General features: G+C 46.0%; 1 protein-coding gene across 2 annotated transcripts in view; it reads left to right on the top strand.

Moving 5' to 3' along the window:
• Positions 1-20,849, top strand: part of PEBP4 (phosphatidylethanolamine binding protein 4) — a 277,583-nt gene that overhangs the window by 116,009 nt on the left and 140,725 nt on the right. The window lies entirely within an intron of this gene.

A 20,849-nucleotide genomic window follows, 5' to 3' on the forward strand; every position in this document is an offset into this window, starting at 1 on the left:
TCATAAAAGTAGCAAACTTATTGACTAATACAATTCTTAGTCATGAAGTCCCCATGTTCCACACGTACTGAAATCAAGGCAATTACGGATTTAAATGAAGCTGGAGTCCTTAGTGTGGAAAATGCTTGTTTTCGCCCAAGATGGAGGCTAGAGGTGAGTGACCCGTTACTCCCCGAGTAATGAAAGTGCCTTGCAACCCGCAGGCTTCTCTGGATGGTAATTGCTGAGGGCTGAGATAGGAATCTGACTGCGCTAATGATGCCCTGTTCCTTTTTTGAGGCCTCATTCCAGTTTTCACATAGTGCCCAGGTTGCAGAGGAATGCAGAGCGGTACACATGAACACATTAATACGCACTTCTTAGCATTTTGTGTTTCTCAAATGCTGCCATCATCTTTTAGTCTTATTTCATTGTTTTGTTTTGTTTTTTAATTGTTCATTGCTCAGGGCCTGGTAAATTTAGCCGGCTGCCTCATCACTGTATTTAAACGTCAGCAAGTGAAAAGGAAACAGATGCAGCATTTTCTTTCTTGTTTTTTTGTTTTTTCTTCTTTTTTAGTGAGGACTTTGCATGACCAGGAACCGTAATTCATATTTTGTTCACACTCACAAAAAACTCAGCTAGAACCAAATTCGTATTGAGAAACAGGTTTTGGGGGGCTCTTTCTGACTGGGTGGTGCTGTGTGTTTTTAAATGCTGTTCATTTACCAACTACTAGAAAAGGCAGGCTCAGGGGGAAAGTAGACCAATGCTTGCTCCTTTTTACATGGATTTGGAAAAGAAATTGGGAAATTTGTGCCCCCTTCGATGGTCTTTGAAGATAGGAAGGACTGGGAATCAACAAGGTTTGTTTGTATCATCAGAGCCAGGCCATTTTGCAAAAGCAATCTCTTGTCTCAAAACAACAGAAGAAGAAAGAAAGGAATGCAGCTCTTGTACTTTCAAAGGGCTGGTGCTTTGGAGGTGTAGGGCAGGAGTTTGAAATTAAATATTCGGAACAGAAATCAGCAAGAGGCAAAATCTCCAGCAAGAGAATGTCCATTACGTCTGCAGTGATGGGATTGCCAATAAAGTCTGTTTCAACCCCTCTCTCCCTCACCTCTTCCCCACCAGGAGAGTTTGGGAGTTCAATAACTCCCCCGGAGGGACTGCGCTCTATTCTCTCCAGGTCTGTATAATCCTTGGCAGCTGAGCTACCTGACGGCAGTCCCTGGGGATTGAAAATTAATTTCTTTCCCTGCCCCAAGCAGCTGATCCCAGCTGGCCCGTGGCTCAGCTGGGAGCTGGGGTCAGATGCACGAGACAACCAGGTGCTTGGAGTAAATGATCAGGACCTTGGGCTGAGAAGGCTTCTAACAATACGGAAATGGCATTTTCCACTTAACTCAATTGCAGTGCTGTCTGGCTCTCTTCGCACCAAGATTCAATTACCAGGGCTGGTACCTGTCCCCTCAGCTCCCCGGCCACCACCACCACCTCCCCCCCGCCCCCCGCCACTTCCCAGGCCCCGCCTGTGCTTTCTGAGGAGCTGTTTAGTGTCCTTTTTTTCTGGCAGCTATTTTTTTTTTTATGGGTGAAGGGATTCCAATAAACGAGAGAGAGGATTTTCTGCTTGTTGTCAGCTTGCAGTATGAGGACCAGAGCTAACTGAGGCACAGAGGGTGGTGGCAAGGAAGAGCACTGGGAGTGCAAGTTAGAAGACCATGGTTCTAGCTGTGTGGCCTTGGGCAAGTCACTTAACCTTCCTGATCCTCAATTTCTTCCTCTGTACCACAATAAGGTTATACCTGATGAGCTCTGGGTCTCACCATCTAGTTCACTGAGGGTCCCGAAGAGCTTTCTAGATAGGAGTGTGTTCATTCTCAAGAACTGATTCAGAAGAAACTGGAATACAAAGTCATGAATGAAAGGCATTCAGTGACCCAGAAACTGGTGTGGCTGGGCCTCGAGCCAGGTGTTTGGACTTCTGGCCCAGGGTATTTTATTTTTATTTTTTCTTCAGGAAGCCCAGCCGTCCTGGTGGAGCCCTGCATGTTCAAGTTCATGAGAGGCACCTTGCCGGCCAGGTGTGGATGGGGGGGGGGGGCAAGATTCATTTGGACTTTGTCTCTAAGAGGTTTCCTTCTCAGGTCCTCAGCCTCTCGTTCTTCAGCTTGTGGAGCTGTCAATGGGAACCTGGTCCAAGTGTTGCTGATTCAATGATGTTTGCCCAAATGCTGTTTCTTAAGAACTGTTGGATGCCCAAGATGCCTTCTGAGTCTGTTTTCTTTTTCCAACAAGCCCGTTTCTTTTCCTGGAAGTGGGACATGGCATGAAGCCGGTGGAATCTGAACTCGAGTCTATTCCAACTTCTTTCTAAACTTGGACCACATTGCAATGAGAGGACTTGGGAACCCAGCAGAGGTCCTTCCTTCCACCCCTCCCCAAGGGTTCTGGAAGGCTGGGGGGAGCTGGGGTCTGGCACAGCTTACAGTTAGTAAGCACTTAATGCATGCAGCAGCCTCCCTTATGAGCTAGGCATAGCTCCATAGAGCATTATTTCATTTAAACGTCAAACCACATTGGGAAGTAGGTGTTAATCTCTCCGTTTTACAAATGAAGAGCTAAGACTAGAAGTAGTATGGCAGACTCCACATTCAGACCTAGGCCCGTAGCCCTTGCTTTCTTGTATCACACACGCGTACACACGTATACACACATTTGCCTTGAAGATATGCTCTTTTTTTTTGAGACCGAGAAGAACCCCTCTATGTGGCGCTGTTCTGAGCCATTCGTTAAAACCAGCCTGTTGCCGTTGAGTGGATTCCGACTCACAGAGACCCTCATATAGTTTAGAGTGGAACTGCCCCATAGGGTTTTCAAGGAGCAGCTGGTGGATTCAAACTGCTGACCTTTTGGTTACAAAGGCAGCCCCAAACCACCAGCCACACCACAACTCCTGCCTCACCATGGCACACCTTCTTGGCTATTTGAACACAACTTTACTCTCTGCCTTCACAGTCCTCCCAGCGGATTGGCTTGCTCCAGTGAGGAGGCCCTGGCTTTGTTCCTTTCCCTGTTCTTGCTTCAGTCCCTTCCCACTGCTAGGCAGTCTTGTTATTCTAAGTCAAAATGCTGACCAGCCTGTCATAGCCCCGGTTGCTCCCACCGGTCTAGAGTCTCCATAGTTTTCAGTAGCTCCTATCAACCCTAATTTTTTGAAATAAGAAAAACAATAACCCCAGCTTTATCACTCACCAGCCATGCCTTGTGCCCATCACTTGTCATTTCGGAGCCTCAGACTTTTTGTCTTAGAAATAATAACAATGCCTTTTTCTCTCATAGGGTTTCTGTGAGAGAAGAAGGTCTTATTATTACCTCTTTTTAAGATAAGCCAATATGCATGGATGTACTTGGTAAACCGTAAAGCACTTGGGTTCAGGATCAGGTCCCCCAGTGCCCATTTAAAAAAAAAAAAAAGTTGCCATCAAATCAACTCTGACTCATGGCGATCCCATGTCTAGACCTCTGCTCCACAGGGTTTTCAAAGGCTAATTTTTCGGAAGTAGACCATCAGGCCTCTCTTCCAAGGTGCCTCTGGGTGGACTCGAACCTCCTACCTTTTAGTTAGCAGCCCAGCTCATTAACTGTTTGCACCACCCAGGGGCTCCCTGTGCGTATTATTCCACTCTGATTTACCTCTATTTTCTGTCCACTCAGCATTTATCAAATGCCCACACGTGTCACCTCCTCTGAATACGCCCAGGTCCTCTCTCCCAGCCCCACTCACAAACAGGTTGCATTTCACGGCCACGGAAGACGGATTAGAGCCATGGACACTTGAACATCTTGGGTTGCCTCCATGGGAAAGAAATCAGAAGCATTTGACATCTTTTAATTTTTTTTTTTTTTTTTTGCATAAAAAGTAGATGTGAAGAGTGAAAAGTTGTAGTAACACCCCAGGCCAAGTAGCACGTTAAGACAGCATGGCAGGTGACACACAGGATGTCAGAGAACATGACAGCAGCCCTGGAGATGTGAATAGCATAATGCTACACACTCGTGTTGCCAGCAGAGCCAGTATAACTTGGCAGAGGGCATGCAAATACCGTCTGGGTCAGAAGTTGCCAAGAAGAGCTGGTGTGTTATCATTAGCACAAGCAACACACAGATTCAACCAAAGCTGCTAATACCAAGTTACCATGTCTTTCATCCCATCTTTCTATCCTATGACCCACCTCAGGTCAGTAGTTTCTCTTTCCCCTACAGATCCAGTGGGGTTTCCACCACAACATTTAGACTGTAAAGTGCCCTGAGGGCAAGGACCTTGTCTTTTAAATGCCTTTTATCTCTACCAGGCCAGAAAAATGCTTTCAGGTAGAAGGCACTTCATATTTGTTAACTGATCAATAGCCATAATCTATTTTTACTCAGTGCCTCCATTCCTCCATTTGTAAAATGGGAGAATAATTCCAATCCACTCCAAGACTGGTTCAGAAAAAAACAGGATGTCCGTACAGAAGGCTGAAGCCATCTGTTACTAAAATTACCGGACATTCATCTTCAGTTCTGATTATGGCCTCTCCCATTCCTGCTTGAAGTCATTATGATCTCAGGAACTGAACTGGGACTTAAGACACTTGGTGCTTTCCAGACCTCTGCCACTTGACTATGTTAGGGGAAGGGGTGAGGACCTCTGACTCTCTGCTGTGACAGGGGCTAGTGCTGCTAAGGAAAAAAAAAGGTTAGAGACGAGTCAGTGCACTTTTTTTTCTAAAGATACTTCTTCAGCCGTCTTACCTCTTGGCCCACACCACTGTTTCTTTACTCTGAAAACACCGCTGAAGAAAGGCGATTTCTCCTTCCTCTCTTCCTACCCTTGTTACTGCCAAAAGTCCAGGGTCTCCACATTTGGGACTCCATCTCCCCCTTCCCACGTGCCCATTTTTCTCTGGCTACCAGGCATTAAAGATTTATCTGTTTCCTATGGCTTAGAGTGGAATTTGACTATATGCATGGAGACAGCCAGGCAGAGCTGACAGCAATGTCAGACAGCAAGCAGAGCTCCTGACATACATGCTTAGGGGAGTGAGCGCGCACACACCCCCCTTCCCTTCTCTAAGCCCCCCACAGGATTTCCTCTCCCAGGTCCCCTTTGGTTGGCCCTACATCCTCCTCTCTGCTGGTCCAGCCCACTTGCCACCACCGCACAACCCCAAACTCCACTCCAGGCAGACAGACAGCCCTCTCTTGCCTTTCCCCCTCCTCACAAATCCAGTACCGGGAGGCCGGGAGAGCTGTTGGATAATGAGTTGAAAACTTACAGCCTCTCGTCTCTCCCTGGCTGGTGACTGACACAAATGGAATTCATCTTTAATCATCTGTTAACTCGTTGTCTATTATAGCTCTTTAATAGCACCATAGATATTCTTAATGAAGCATGATTTAAGGTATTTACAGCCCATGGACCGACAGACATCACTCACAGTGTGCAGGTAATGAGGCATAAAACGGCTTTTGAATTCCCCCCAAAAGAGAAAGAGCTGGAGAGAGAGAGAGAGAGAAAGAGCTTTAGCACTGAGGAGGGGGGACTGGAGGGGGGAGGATTAAAAGCCTTGTGTTGTACGGTTTGTTTTAAAATGTTTAGGCATTTAAAGTCATTTGAGCGCTTTGGAGGTGTTTGGCTCACAGAGTTCAGCAATTACCCCCGCTGAGAGTGGCAGGCTCAGGTTCTCACGGCAGCCACCTCAAACCCAGACATAACTCCTGGTGCATTTGGGGGCCAGGGTGCTGAGTGGGGCTTCTCAGAGGACCCCAGTGTCTTTCTCCATGTGGAACTCTGGCCTTCATCTGGTTTGCTCCACTCACCCAGCCTTCCCTCAGCCTCCCCTAATGGTGTTCTGAGCGCATTATCTTGTTAGGAAGAACAGGCAGACAGTGCTATTGAGAGCCGCCATGGAAGGGATGGCGACCAACAGGAAAGTGAACGGGCTGGGAGTGGCCTTCCTGCCTGGTGGCTGGGCAGGAGGTCTGTAACTAGTGCCGCTGCACACACTTCACAAAACCCAGGCAACTTTATCCTTAAAAGTGAAGCCTGTTAGAAGCAGACAGGACCTAGCATATCGTCTTGCCCAACCCTTCAATTTACAAATGAGGAGAGCCAAAGTCATCCAGTGAGTTCATGAAGAAACCAGAACAAACACCAAGATCCCTCCCACCTCTAGGATGCCCCTCTCACCACATGGCAGTGCTCTGTTGTTTCTTGGTTCCAACTAGACAAACTCCATAAAATCTCCGAGAAAATAAGGATTTTAAGGGACTAGAGAGGCCAACTGAGCCAATGGGGTAGGAGAATCATTACCAAGGACATGCTTTATTTTATTTTTTATTGTATTTTAAATAAGGGTTTACAGAGCAAATTAGTTTCTTATTAAACAATTAATACACATACTGTTTTGTGACATTGGTTGCTACCCCCACAACATGTCAACACTCCCCTTCTTAATCTTCGGTTCCTTGTTACTAGCTTACCTGTTACCTCCTGCCTTCTTGTCCTTGCCCCTGGGCTGGTACGCCAATTAGTCTCATTTTGTTTTATAGCCCTGTCTGATCTTTGGCTGAAGGGTGAGCCTCAGGAATGACTTCAGTACTGAGTTAAAAGGGAGTTTAGGGGTCATACTCTAGGAGTTTTTCCAGTCTGTGTGTGTGTGTGTCTGTGTGTCTGTGTGTGTGTGTGTGTCTGTGTGTCTGTGTGTGTGTGTTAGGGAAACCCTGGTGGCGTAGTGGTTAAGCAGTTAGAATCCACCAGGCGCTCCTTGGAAACTCTATGGGTTGGTTCTACTCTTTGCTATTGGGTTGCTATGAGTCGGAATCGACTCGTCAGCAATGGGTTTGGTTTTTGGTTTTTGGAGTCAGTTAGAATTTTGTTCTAGATTTTTCTCCAGCTCTGTTCAGAACCCTCTATTGTGATCCCTGTCAGAGCAGTCAGTGGTGGTAGCCAGTTGTGCTGGACTCATTCTGATGGAGGCTGTGGTACTTGTGGTCCATTAGTCCTTTGGACTAATCTTTCCCTTACACTTTGGTTTTCTTCATTCTTCTCTGCTCCGGGCAGGATGGGACCAATAGATGTATCTTAGATGGCTGCTCACAAGCTTTTAAGACCCCTGACACTGCTCACCAAAGTAGGATGTAGACCATTCTCTTTATAAACCATGTTATGCCAATTGAGCTAGATGTTTCCAAGGCCATGCTTTAAATCTAGAGATCTCCAAAACAAAAGGGTCTCCTTTTGAGTTTTCTCCCAGAGTATGACAGGCTAGAAACTATGAGATCTGAATTTCAGCTCTGACCCTTGCTGCTGCCCTAGGTGGGTCTTTGAGTTGAGATATGTTACTTATATCTTAAGGCCCAAATTCACCAATATCCTCTCCTTTCCATTGCCCCTGCTACTCCACACTGTCCCCCACATCTGCCGTCTCTATCCTGGCATGAGCCCAAGGCAAAAGCTGGGCAAATATGACTTACATGTCATCTGCAGCAAACCCCCTTCCCACAACTGATCCATGTTGACCACTCTCAGGCCATGGTAGATATGGGCAGGGAACAGGAGGCCCCAGGGCCATTGTGGTCCCCCCTTGGGAGGGAGCAGAGTTGGGATGTTTTACAGTCAATGTCACACCTCTCGTCTGTGTATAGATCTAGGCTGTCCACCACACCAAGAGAAAGGAGGGCTGTGAGCATCACAGCAAGAGCACTTGAATTATGCCCAAGGGGAGGTGAGGGGAGTGGGGAAACAGGACAAGATTTCTCAGAATGGGGCTATGAGGATGGCCATGTTGGCTTGGCTTAGGTCAGCAATCTCTCTCCCAATTCAGGGTCCAATGTTTTTAAAAGCAGTAGACCCTAAATTCTAAGAAATCCATTTCACCTTTTCCAGTCCGGAGAAGAGGACAGAGAGAGAAGGGACTGGTCTAGATCACGCATGATCAAAATTCTCGGTCCCAGTGCTTCTTGGGCTGTTTCTTCTGAGGAACCAATCTGCCGCCACGTATGCTGCCTCTTCCCACGTCTCTGAGAGGCCAGTGGCTGTAGGAGGGAGCCAGACACCCTGATCTGTGCATGCGCATGTGCGTGTGAGCAGGAACATTCTGAAGACACAGGGAGGAAAAGGAGACCATAGTTCCAGCCCAAAGGTGGAAACCTATGTAGGAGAACTGCACGGAACTCAAGCCAAAGGGTGTTTCTCCTGGGCATTTCTACCCAAAGATTCAAGTTATTCCCTAAGGCACACCCAGCCCAAATAAGAAGGAGCCTGTACATTCTAGGGCCAACCACATCATTCTTTTGTTGCCTCGTGCATTCATTTCATTTCTGGCCTTTTAGTGAGGGCCAGACACGTGCCTGGTACTGAGCATAACCGAGCAGCTTGCCCAGTGGAGCCCATGGTCTGATCGGAAGACACATTCCTAAAGAAATAATGTCTGACAATGGGTTAAGGGGATGAGAACCACCTTGTGTGGCATACTCCCCTTACCAGAACAAATCTGGATGGAATAATGAAGATATTTATGATGTATTTTACAACCTTAAGGATGGTAAGATGTTTCCTACTACTAACAAGCCATGAAGCTTGGTATAGAGTGGGTGAACTTTCCGCAATATGTAAACTCATTGAATGCCAGGATTATAGAAAGCCCTCAAGTTTCCCCTACAATATCCCCGTCATGTGATGGTAAACTTATTTCCCTCCGCCATCTCCCCCACTCCCAAGCAGCTGATTCTATGTCTGCTCAGCTCTGACTCTTAGGAAGTCCTCCTTTACACTGAGTTGTAATCTGTCTCTGTCTTCCACTGAGAAGCTTTGTTCTACTCTTAAAGGAAGGGAAGCCTTATATGGGGGATTTGTGAAAACTAGACAGAGAGTGAAAGGCTGGAAGGGACCAAAGGGTCCCCAGAGCTGAATCCCTCCTGCACAGCTGCACTCACCTCTGGATGCTGTCACTTTGGCCCCTCATGAGTCTCATCTGTGCACGGCTTTGACCTACCACCACCCTGACTTCTTCTACCCCCATTGCTAATGAGCCCTGGTTCAAAGTGCTGATGGCAGAATAGGATTGATCCAGCCCAGGCTTTTTGTGCCAGGACATATACTGGCTGGTCCATCATCGTCCAATCAACTAAAGACCAAAGGATGGAGAGTAGGGGGGATCCAGGTCAAGTCCCAGGTGCGCTGGCCACCTGCTAAGTGCGAGGGTGCAACCCTGAGAGTGAGTTATGGACATACGTCTGAAACACCTTCAGCTAGTAAGGTCTTCTCTGTCTGGACACCTGGAGCCAGTATTATCCCCCCAAGCACTGATTTTCTGAATAGAAAAGAGAAAGAAAATAGTTAAGTGAAAGGAGAGAAAAAAACATGAGATACTTTATTGGGATACTTGAGATTTTCTAACCAGGCAAAGCCTCTGGGATGTCCTTGTGGCATGATCTCGTCATAATTTACACTAACTTCCTTTTCTCTCAGCTGAAACATGGCAGCTAATAGCTGTATTAGGGTCTGTGGGGGATTTCTGGGACATCATCTTGGTTTCTCTTCTGTAATTATTTCTAGGGTAATATGAACACTCAGGTTAATTATTTCAGTAGTATTTTTTTCTTTCCTAAACTACATCAGTAAGGACTCTGCCAAGAACTGGCACCTTCATGCTTTCTAAGAAGAATTTGACATAACTTGCTCTGAAGATGGAAGAGTGAAGTGATTGTTAGAAACGTCACTTCAAAGTGGTGATAGGAGAGATGAGGGGAGCCAAGAGGCACAGTCTGGCCTAGGGTGGCTCTGAGTGTCTTTTTTTTTTCCTTCCATAGTATCATCTTCACCCTTGAGTCAGAATCCAGGCTCTTTAAGCTTCCCAGAGAACTCAGGAGTAGCCCTTGTCATAAGCCAAGGTCCTTGCTTAAGGACACTTCTGAAAAACACATGTCTAGGGGTAAGGCCAGGAAAAGGAGAATGCTGCCCTTCATTCCCAAACATCCCATTGAGACTAGGCCCTCAATCTCCCCAGGCCTCAGTTTTCTAGTCTTTAAAGTGGAGATAACAGCTCTGAGTTCATGTGATGGCTGTAGAATTAAAAGAGGCTAAGGGTAAAAAAAAAAAAAAAAACTTTTTTTTTTTTTAAGGGTGGTATAAAATAGTGGTTAGGTTAGGAATAGTGGTTAGGAGCTACGGCTGCTAACCAAAGGTCGGCAGTTCGAATCCACCAGGCATTCCCTGGAAACCCTATGGGACAGTTCTACTCTGTCCCACAGGGTTGCTATGAGTTGGAATCGACTTGATGGCAAGGGGTTTGGGGTTTTTTGGTTTAGGGATACAAAGTGACTGGCAAATAGTATAATATGACTTGATTAAGGGTAGCTATTATTGGTTTGATAATCTTTTATTACTGATTACATCAATTTATACATCCAGAGTTTTTTTTTTTTTTTTAATGAAAAGGCATTTGCTTGGCTGATGCACTCAGCCGTAGGTCATCTAGTGTAGGTCAGGCACCATGCTGAGTGCTGAGGACACTAGGACCCAGCCAGTCCCTGTCCTGGAGGAGATCAGGAGGTATTGGTGGAAGCAAACACACTGAAAATCAGAGTATAATGTAACTAGTCTTTACTATGAGCATTCTCTCAAAGAACTAATTCACAGTCTTTCCTCCCATCCAATCAAGTCTTTGAAGTCCCTGAAGGGTACAAACAGCTAATATGCTCAGCTGCTAACCAAAAGGTCTGAGTCTACCCAGAGGCACCTCAGAAGAAAGGCCTGGCAATCTACTTCCAAAAAATCAGCTACTGAAAACCCTATGGAGCACAGTTCTACTCTGACACACACGGGGTCACCATGAGTCAGACTCAAATTGATGACAACTAGTTTTAATGGTAGCCAAGTCTTGGCCAAAGAAGAGTTTGTGGATTTCCCAAAAAATTTTCAGAAAATTTATCAACAAGGCCAGGAATAACTCAAAAGCTCCCCCTCTCAATTTCTTAATAAGAGAATCAGGTTCTGTTTGTTCCCACATTTTCACCCTCACCCACATATTTTTAAAAAACTTCGATAAAAGCCCTCCAGTCCTTGTGATTCTCTTAATCTAGTTTCGGTAGATCTAGAACATCCTAATCAGTTCAGAGGGTAATTTTAAGTGAAATATTATCTTCTCCACACCCCCCTCAAGAAAGGCAGTCAGAATCTATTCAGTCCCTCAAAAATTTTTTGTACCGTGATGATTAGAGGGTGGCTTCTCTGACTCTCTAGCTGAGCCTTTCCAGAATTAAAAAAAAAAAAACAAAAACATTTGATGGGTTTAGAGAATATTATACAATAGTGCCTCACCAAAAAAAAAAAAAAAATTCTAGAACAAGTATCTTATTTGCAGCTGAGTAGTCATGCTTTGTAGGTCTCTTTCAAATAAAAGCACTTCCGTGAAATTGCAAGAAGGCTTACAAATCACATGGTCGTATTCCCTTAATTCATTTATGGTCATATGCTCTTAATTGATTTATTTCTTTCCCCCTCAAGTTCATTCCTAAAAAGCTTTCTCCCTGGGCCATTCCAATTGGCATTTGGACAAAGAGATAAGTCTACTGTCTTCAACTTCGTCGAATGAGATGTGAAGCTCAGTGCTGGGACCCTCCCATGGACAAGCTGAGCAGTGAGAGGGAGGGTGCCAGAACAAATCACAAGGGCCCATCAGGTTGTTGTACTCACAGTTATGCCTCCTTTAGCACCCCATGGAAAGAAGGAAACCCACACACACTATGCTCCCAAATCAGGGTGTTTCAGATCCACAAATATTTGCTTTGTGCTTTTAATAGTTATTGAATTTCACACACCATGTCTTAATTGTCCTTTGTAGATCTGTTAACCCTCCATCAGAAGAATTCTCAATATTTTGTAATAATCTATTCATTATCCTAATAGCCCTTAAAGAAAGGAAGTAGTGGAGATGATTCCTTCTCTTTTTATACATGGAGAAACAGAGAACCAGAGAGCGCTCAGCTCAAAACCCCCACCTCCCCATTCCTGATGGAGGACACCAGCCCTTCTTGGTTCTCCAACCTGTCCTGGATACCATCTAGCTCCTTTGAGCAGCAGGCGGCCATACCATCCAAAATGTCTCTGTCTAGCGCTGGGGACTCCACCCCTTCCTGCACCTCCTCACTGAGCAGCCTGTCCAAAGTTCCACCCACCTCAGCTGGGGCCAGATCCTCTAGGGACCAATACCACCTCCAAAAGGCTTAGCCACCAGCCCGACCACTCACCCCCATCTGCCTGAGCTTGGTCACCCCGAACAAGTGTGAAAACGCCACCTTTGCAGGCCGGAATCCGACAGAAATTGGAAATCTGCTGTTAGCTCCATTCCCACTCTCTTCTCGTGTTTGCTGTTATTTTTTAACACTTTTTTTTTTTTCCATAAAAGCACTATCCTCTTCCCCAGAGCTTGCCTGTAGCGAAGGCATGGTCTGTACAACTGCAATTATTTCAGAGAACAGATGGAGTGAGGAGCAGAAAGTCTGTTAATAGTAATAGAAATGCTACATGTTAACCTGGACAGCACATGATGACAGTCCCATGACTACCCGTTCTGTTCCCACCAGCTGGGCAACCAAAGTAGGAATGAGATATTCACAAACACAGCCATCAGCCACGTAGCCACCTAAAGTTAGAACTCAAATTCCTTCACACTAGGGGCCCTGGCGACTCTGGCAGCTTAGGCTGAGAGCAGAGGAGGCCAGGCCACAGCTCAGCACCAGGCCTAGCAGAATTACCCTGGCTCTGGCTCAACTACCGAGGCTTCCTGGGTCACCTGAGGCCAGGCCTGGATTTTAGGCAAATGCTGAACTTTCTGACCCTAGCCAGAAATCAATCCAACCAATGCTTTACATGATGCTCTTGGGAGGAGGCATTAGGTTTGGCCTGAGATGATCTTGACTTCCTGGAAAGCAAAGTATGAGTGAGAGGCCTGGTTTAGGAGCCAAAGGCTTCCACTGTCCAAGGTCGGAGCCCAGAAAGGCGAAGGGGAAGGGTCCACAGTGAGTGATGCAGGGTTGGGCCCAGCGATAGAATGGAGTGGTCCAGCTCTGGAATAGAAATCTCTTCCCCGTTCTGGAATGGGAAAAAAATAATGTCTTATCCTAACAGAGAAAATGGGTAAATTCATTTCAACAAATATTTTTTATGTACCTACTATGTGCAAGAAAATATGCTACGTACTTCAGGAACAAAGAAATAATCGTCCTTGCCTTCAAGAAAATTATAACTTAATAAAAGTTACCAAGAGGAGCCAACTTCTAACCAAATACATAGCTGAATATGATAAGGATCATAGCAAAGGCACAAATGAAATGCCATTGGGCTCCAAAGAAGGGGGATGGCTTATTTACTTCAAGGAAATTCAAAGTCTTTTTAGAGGAGGTGGGTAGCATGTGAGGTGTGTCTTGAAGAATTGGAAGGATTTTTTCTGATGGGCAGAGAGACCAGTACAAATGAAGGCACAAAGATGGGAAAGCAAGAATTGAACTGGAGATCAGAAGCCTTGCCAGTCTGCATGGGCCCATGTATGGTATGATAGAAGATCATCTGAGTAAGCTGGCTATGTTGTTGTTGTTGTTAGGTGCTGTCGAGTCAGTTCCGACTCAAAGTAACCCCATGTACAACAGAATGAAACATTGCCCAATCCTACACTACCCTCATGATCATTGCTATGCTTGAGCCCGTTGTTGCAGCCACTGTGTCAATCCATCTTGTTGAGGGTTTCCTCTTTTTTGCTGACCCTCTACCAGCATGGACTGGTCCCTCCTGATAACACATCCAAAGTATGTGAGACGAAGTCTCACCATCCTTACTTCTAAGGAGCATTCTGGCTGTACTTCTTCCAAGACAGATTTGTTCGTTCTTTTTGCAGTCCATGGTATATTCAATATTCTTCACCAACACCATGATTCAAAGGCATCAGTTCTTCTTTGGTCTTCCTTATTCATTGCCCAGCTTTCACATGCATATGAGGTGATTGAAAACACCATGGGTTGGGTCAGGTACCTTAGTCCCTAAAGTGACATCTTTACTTTTTAACACTTTAAAGAGGTCTTTTGCAGGAAATTGCCCTAGATGATTTCTCCTATATGAAGGACAGTATTTTATGGGAGGCCTTAAATCCCAGGTTAAGAAGTGCATATTTAAGTCTTAAGACTGTGGTGAACACTTCATTAGAAAGATTATCAGGCAGCAGCGTCCTGGAGCCAGTTTGTAGTGTGCTGATGCTGCACATCTCTGCCCAGCTCCTCCTTCAGTGACCTCGCATTGGAAGCTGGACTCAACCCTGGTGTATTTACCCATGGAAATGGAGAAGCACTATGAATCCGGGCTTTTGTTTTTCAGAAAGCCAGTTTACTAAGACACTACTAAGTAGACTACCCTGAGAGCAAGCAAGCACAAAATGAGCAGGGAAGGAAGAATAGAGGTAAGAAGGCCAGTTAAGATGCTACTGAAATAGCACAGGCTAGAGCTAGCTCAGACCACACCCAAGGGTGCCAGAGAGAATGAGAAAAGGTGGGAATAGATTCTAGAGAGATGCTGCACTTGGAGATCAGTAAGAATTGGGCACTACTGGAGAGGGAAGAGCCAAAGATGATTCATATTTTGAACGTGGTGGCTGACAAAATGGCAGTGCCATTCACAGAAATCAGTCAGTCAGACAAGGAGCTAGTTAGCATGGTAGAAATGACTGTGGCCTTGGAGACAGAGATATTAGTTTAATAACTAGATTAAAGAACTGATGCCCATGCTGTGTTGCTTAGGAGCTCTCCCTTTCCTTTCCCTTCCTTCAGTTTCCTTCTCTCTCTCCCATACAGAATGGAGAATGTCTTAATTAATCACTCGACATGCAGTGATTTCTGCTGTATGCTTGACTGCGGCATGAGGCTTTGAAATTTACATAATTCGGCTTTATTAAGACAGAAAAGTTGCAGTAGACTGTAGGAGACAGAGTACAGGCTTTGAGGAGGGGAGAGAATACAGTGAACGCTGCAGGATTTGAACTCACCTCTCCGTACTTCCACCCGCGTAACCTTGGTGCACAGCCAAAGCCATCTGAACCAGGCGAGAGTGTTCCTTCTCCCCGCCATCTTGAGGGTGTAGATGCTATGGAGGGATTCTAGTCCCCGGAGGACTGGGCAGTGTAGTGGCAGAAGGCACTTGATTCAGAGACACTGGAACACTTTGGCAACAAGTACATCTTTGTAGTGTGTATGTTTTAACTTACACAAGTGTCCAGAGACTTAGGCGTGGAGGAATTTTCAACATGCAAACAAATACCGTATTGTTGGGAATAAAAGGCAACTCCAAACCCGTCCGTCTGACTGCTGATCTGTGCCTGCCCTCCTGAGCAGGGGGAAGAGGGTAGAATTTGGAGATAAGGGCATGGTTTTATAACCCAGAGAAGCCACGTACCTTTTAACAACTGACATCAATCATTTAAGATGTACAGGGCACTATTTTCAGGCATTTATGCGTATTAACTCACTTCATGCACAAAACGCTCTAAGAGAACGGCACTATCATTATCTCCATTCTACAGATAAGGACCCAGAGACCTGGAGAGGTTAGGCCGCAGAGCAAATGAGCAGGCTTCACACCATTTCACTAGGGTATCTTGCCTCAAGCAGATTCTCTGATCCCTCTGAGCCTCAATTTTTCCACTTGCAGACTCAGAATAATAATCTCTATTGGGAGGGTTTTCCCTGCAACATCAGCGATGGAATTCTATTGTTGTTAAAAAAATTATTGTTGTTGGGTGCCTATTCTGACTCACAGAGACCTCGAGTGAGAGAGTAGAACTGCCCCATAGGGTTTTTTGGGCTGAATCTTTACAAGAGCAGATCACCAGGTGTAATGGATTGAATTGTGCCCCCCCAAAATATGTGTCAACTTGGTTAGCCCATGTGTGGTTGTTCTCCATTTTGTGATTTTCCTGTGTATTATAAATTATAATCTCTGCCTGTGGTTAAAGAGGATTAGGGTGGGATGTAACACCCTTGCTCAACCCACATCCCTGATCCTATGTAAAGGAAGTTTCCCTGGGGTGTGGCCTGTACCACCTTATATCTCTCAAGAGATAAAAGGAAAGGGAAGCAAGCAGAGAGTTGGGGACCTCATACCACCAAGAAAGCAGTGCCAGGAGCAGAGCGTGTCCTTTGGAACTGAGGTTCCTGCGCTGCAGTGCTCCCAGACCAAGGGAAGACTGATGACAAGGTCCTTCCTCCAGAGCCTACAGAGAGAAGAAAGCCTTACCCTGGAGCTGACGCCCTGAATTTGGACTTGTAGCCTACTGGACTGTGAGGGAATAAACTTCTCTTTGTTAAAGCCGTCCACTTGTGGTATTTCTGTTATAGCAGCACTAGATGACTAAGATAACAGGTCTTTCTCCCACGGAGTCACTGCATGGGTTCCAACATTTAGGTTACAGTTGAGCACTTAACCATTGCACCACCAGGGCTAACCCAGAAGGGCTAGCCACACCAAATTATACCCTTAACTGACTTGAACCTGTATCACCTGTAACCTCTGACTCCAACGCTTGGCCCCTGCAAAATCACCATTATTCTTTCTCATGGAATATCACCTTCTCTCTGAAGCTATACCTCAGGCCTTCCTTGCCTCCCTCCCCCCTCTCCCTCGCCCCCCCCCCCCAGTTTTGCACAGAAATATTTAGTCTCTCACCTGGGCTCCCATGCCCTTTGTACTTGTCTACCACAGCTTGTCATACTGTTCTGTAGTTGTTTACCTGTCTGTGTCCTCCCCCCACCACCCCATATTAGTTTTGTGAAACATTCAAGGGCATCTTTGCATAGAATGGGTCTAAATGTAGCCTCAGGTAGCTGAACAAGTTGAAGAAAGAGGGAACTTTTAGCTCAAACAAAAAGGATACCTGAAGGGCTGCCTCGTGCAGACAGGACTGGACCACTCTGTGTAGTTATCAAAGAAAGAACTAGGGGCATTTTTGGCTCCATGAGGTGTAGCCCATTGTAACAATCTGAGCATTCCCAGGGGGGTGAGAGCTCCCCTTTGCTGGGAGAACTCTGGAGATGCTGGGGGGCTGCTTGTTAGCTTTTTAGCTTCACTGTGAAGGAAACATGGTCCCTGTTCCTTCCAGTGTCCCAGGATTCTGTCATCAGTCCTACTCTCCGGCAAATTTAGTCCCTCTGGGGACACAGAGAGGTAGAGGAAAGTGAGGGCTGGATGGGGGTTGGAATCTCAGCTGCAGTGGTTTCCCCAGGCCATCTCTTTCCTGGCTGATTCCAGACACTGGGAGTTCTGTCTCTGGCTCCAGGCAACTGGAAACAGGCATTTTGGAGGAATCTGGCTGTCAAGGTAACTGCTAATCCAGGGACCACTGGTAACAAGCACTTGTGCCATTTGTTCACAATCACAAAACTTGACCCACAGACATTGCTTCGCAGCCTTAAAAATACTTTCACACTTCTACCTCATTTTATTTTCAAAATAACCCTAGGGGGTGAGACAGGTATTATTGCTATTTTGCAGCTAGTATACGGTACTTTGGTAAGGCTAAGTAACTTCCCCCTGAACACACAGCCTAGATGTTCAACAACTGGGACTAGAATCTAGGTCCCTCTCATTTACTTGAATAATCTTTTCACATCGGTATGCTTTTCTGAAGACCATCTTCTTGCACCCACCTGCCAAAACAAGCACAGAAAACTGACTTACGTATCAGGTAGGGCTATGTTTCAGGTGCAAGAAACAAAAAACCCTACTATTGGAGCTTAAATTGTTGGTTTCATGCAACAAGAAGTCCAGGCATTGACAATTCCAGGCTGAAGCAACAGCTTCAGGACCCAGCCTCTTTTCATCTTTCTGCTTCACCATCATTAGCACATAGGGCTTCAACCTCATGCTTGTCCCCACTTGGTCGTAGGATGGCTGCTACACGTCCAGCATTGCATCCACAATCCAGGCAAGAATAAGGAGGAAGTGTGAAGGGACAAGGGGTAACAAGAGATTTCTCTTAGTTAGTCTTTGCCTTTTATGCCTTTCCCAGGGATTTTCTCCTACATCTCCTTGGCCATAACATGACTTCACTTGATGCAGGAGTCTGGGAAGATCCAGTATTTTTGCTTTCTATCCTCTATAGTAGGGGCAGGCAAGTGAGAAGGATAGTTGGTCTAGTGACTACACAATACCCCTTCCCAAAAATGTAAAGCATGAGATAAGCTACAGCTCCCAGGATGGAGATGCCTCTGTCCTCATAGCCCAGGATATGTATTTGCAACAGCTGTGGAGAGAAAGAGGTTGCTGGGTGACGCAAAAAGTTTGTGCTTGGCCACAAACCAAAAGGTTGGCGGTATGAACCCACCCAGCAGTGCCACAGAAGAAAGGCCTGGTGATCACAGCCAAGAAAACCTTATGGAGCTCAGTTCTATTCTGTAAACACATGGAGTTGCCATGAGTCAGAATCGACACGATGTCAACGAGTTTGGTTTAGGTTTTTGGGTGAAGAGAAAGTCTGCGTTTCAGGATGGCAGCCTGAAATGTGAGCCAGTCCTCGGGGATGAAAGGCTTTAGACTCAAGGGGCAACAGCCGGGACTACATCCTGGCAGGACCAACAGTCCTGGTGAGGAGCAGCTGTTACTCTCAACCTCCCCCAGGAAGAAGGCTCTTAACTAGATTTCCCATACAGAACTTTGTGGGGGAGGTTCAAAAACAACCAACCCACTATAGGCTAAATTTGTATTCCAACCAACATCGCAAGGAATAGTGGGAGAGGAGGGCTGCTTGTGTTTGTGACTTCAACATCTCCGTTGGGTGCTCCAGCCCCTTTGTCTTCAGGGTTCAAGGCACAAGGGATAGCAGCTGAGGTCAGGTGAAACCCGTCTTCTTCATTTAAAGGGCACATGGTCTTCCCTGAGGGCACTAAGCAGGAGGCAGGACACCTGGGTTTTAATCAATGGTGAATTTGGTGAAGGACTTTGGGGAACCAGACTTTGGAGTTGTGGTTCTCCTCCTAAACTATACAGTAGAATCACCTAGGGAACGTTCAGACCACCATTAATGCCTGGGCACCACTGCAGACCCATTAAGTCAAAACCTCTGCAGGGTAGGGCCCCAGCCTTGGGAGTTTTTTAAGTTCCCCAGGTGATTCTAATACTGAGGTAGCGCTGAGAACCACTGCCTTAGAGAAGTGGCCCTCCACTTGACCCTGAACCCTAACCTGATCAGGTCATCTCAATCTCCTTTCAAAGACAAGTGAGTGTTATAGGCAACAAACCACACCCATTATTCAAAGCTTCAGAAAATAAAATAAACACAATTCTAAAAACTCCTTAGGGCCCTGTAATCTCCTAGTGGGTTTGTTGGATGTTTGAAACAGCAGTGCTGTGTGGAGTCGATTCTGACTCATGGCGACCCCATGTGTGTCAGAGTAGAACTGCGCTCCATAGGGTTTTCAGTGACTGTGATCTTTCCAAAGTAGACTGCCAGGACTTTCTTCCAAGGAGCCGCTGGGTGCATTTGAACCACCAACCTTTTAGTTAGCAGCTGAGCACTTAACTGTACCACCTAGGGACTCCATCAGAGCCAAGGGCCTACCTGATCAGTACTTCTAGGACTTGGCACTGTCTCAGTGTCAATTTAAATCTTGTCACATTCTGTCCAAAGAATACTTTTCATTCCTCCTCTTTGGGAAAAGAAAGCATACACAGACTTCTTGAGTGGCCACGTGGAGGGCAGAGGACCTCATAGACTCTACAGTTCACCTCTGTGTCAGGTAAAGCCTCTTCTGCCTTGGCATCTCTTGGTCCTTGGCCAAGCAGGGCATTAGGGAGGGTGAGACACGCTGGTCTACCCTAAGCTGTTGACCACGGTCTTTGGCAGCTCTGACCAGAGGAGGGAATGACCACTCTTGTGCCATGCTGACCCATCCCTTACACAAATCAGACTAATAGCTTCCACCAGTAATCACTGTGCTCACCCTGATCCACCTTTCATCTCTCCACCTGTGGGAATTCTCTACCTACTCTCTGGCTCTGATCACGTCACCTCTAACCCCCCATTTGCAACCCCCCCATGCCCATCTGCCCTATCTGCTTTGCCAGCCTTCTCTGCTGCCTCTCCCATTCCCTACCACTCGGCTTTGTGAATCCCGGGCTCCAGACATGCAGTACTACTTGCTGTTCCCTCTCATATCATCGTGCCTTTGTACATGCTACTTCTTCTGCCTGCCATGGCCTTCCCCATGGGCAAACCTCCATTCATCAGGACCCAGTTCAGATGTAACATCCCCTGTAAGGCCTTATCTGGTCACTTCAGGCAGAGCTAATCACCTCCTCAGGTTTGCTTCTGCAGCGCTAGATGTGTGCCTGATTAGAGCACAAAGGATATTTAGATTATTTGCAGATATACCCAGCTCCCTCAAAGACCGTATCTTTCTCATCCCTTATGCCCAGCCCTCATCATGGTACTTAGTGTATGAGAAAGGCTCAATCAAAACTTGATGAATAAATGAATGAATGAACAAACAATTGAATCACCTGAGCCAGGTGCAAGATTTATTTCATTTATTCCTTTGCAAATATTTATCGAGTGTCTACTACATGCCAGCCACTGTACTCTACCAGAGATATAACGGTGAGCAGAAACGGACATGATACCGGCTCTCCAGGAGAATATCATCTTGTGAAGGACACAGAAATTAATCAAAATTATATCCATGAATGTACAATTAATTTTAAACTGAGATAAGTGTTTAAGGTAAAGAAGTGTAAGGAACGTGGAATGGGTGTCAAGGGATATTGCCCTAGAGAAATGACCCTG

Source organism: Elephas maximus, chromosome 22, assembly GCF_024166365.1.
Source record: "Elephas maximus indicus isolate mEleMax1 chromosome 22, mEleMax1 primary haplotype, whole genome shotgun sequence".
Classification (NCBI taxonomy): Eukaryota; Metazoa; Chordata; class Mammalia; order Proboscidea; family Elephantidae; genus Elephas; species Elephas maximus.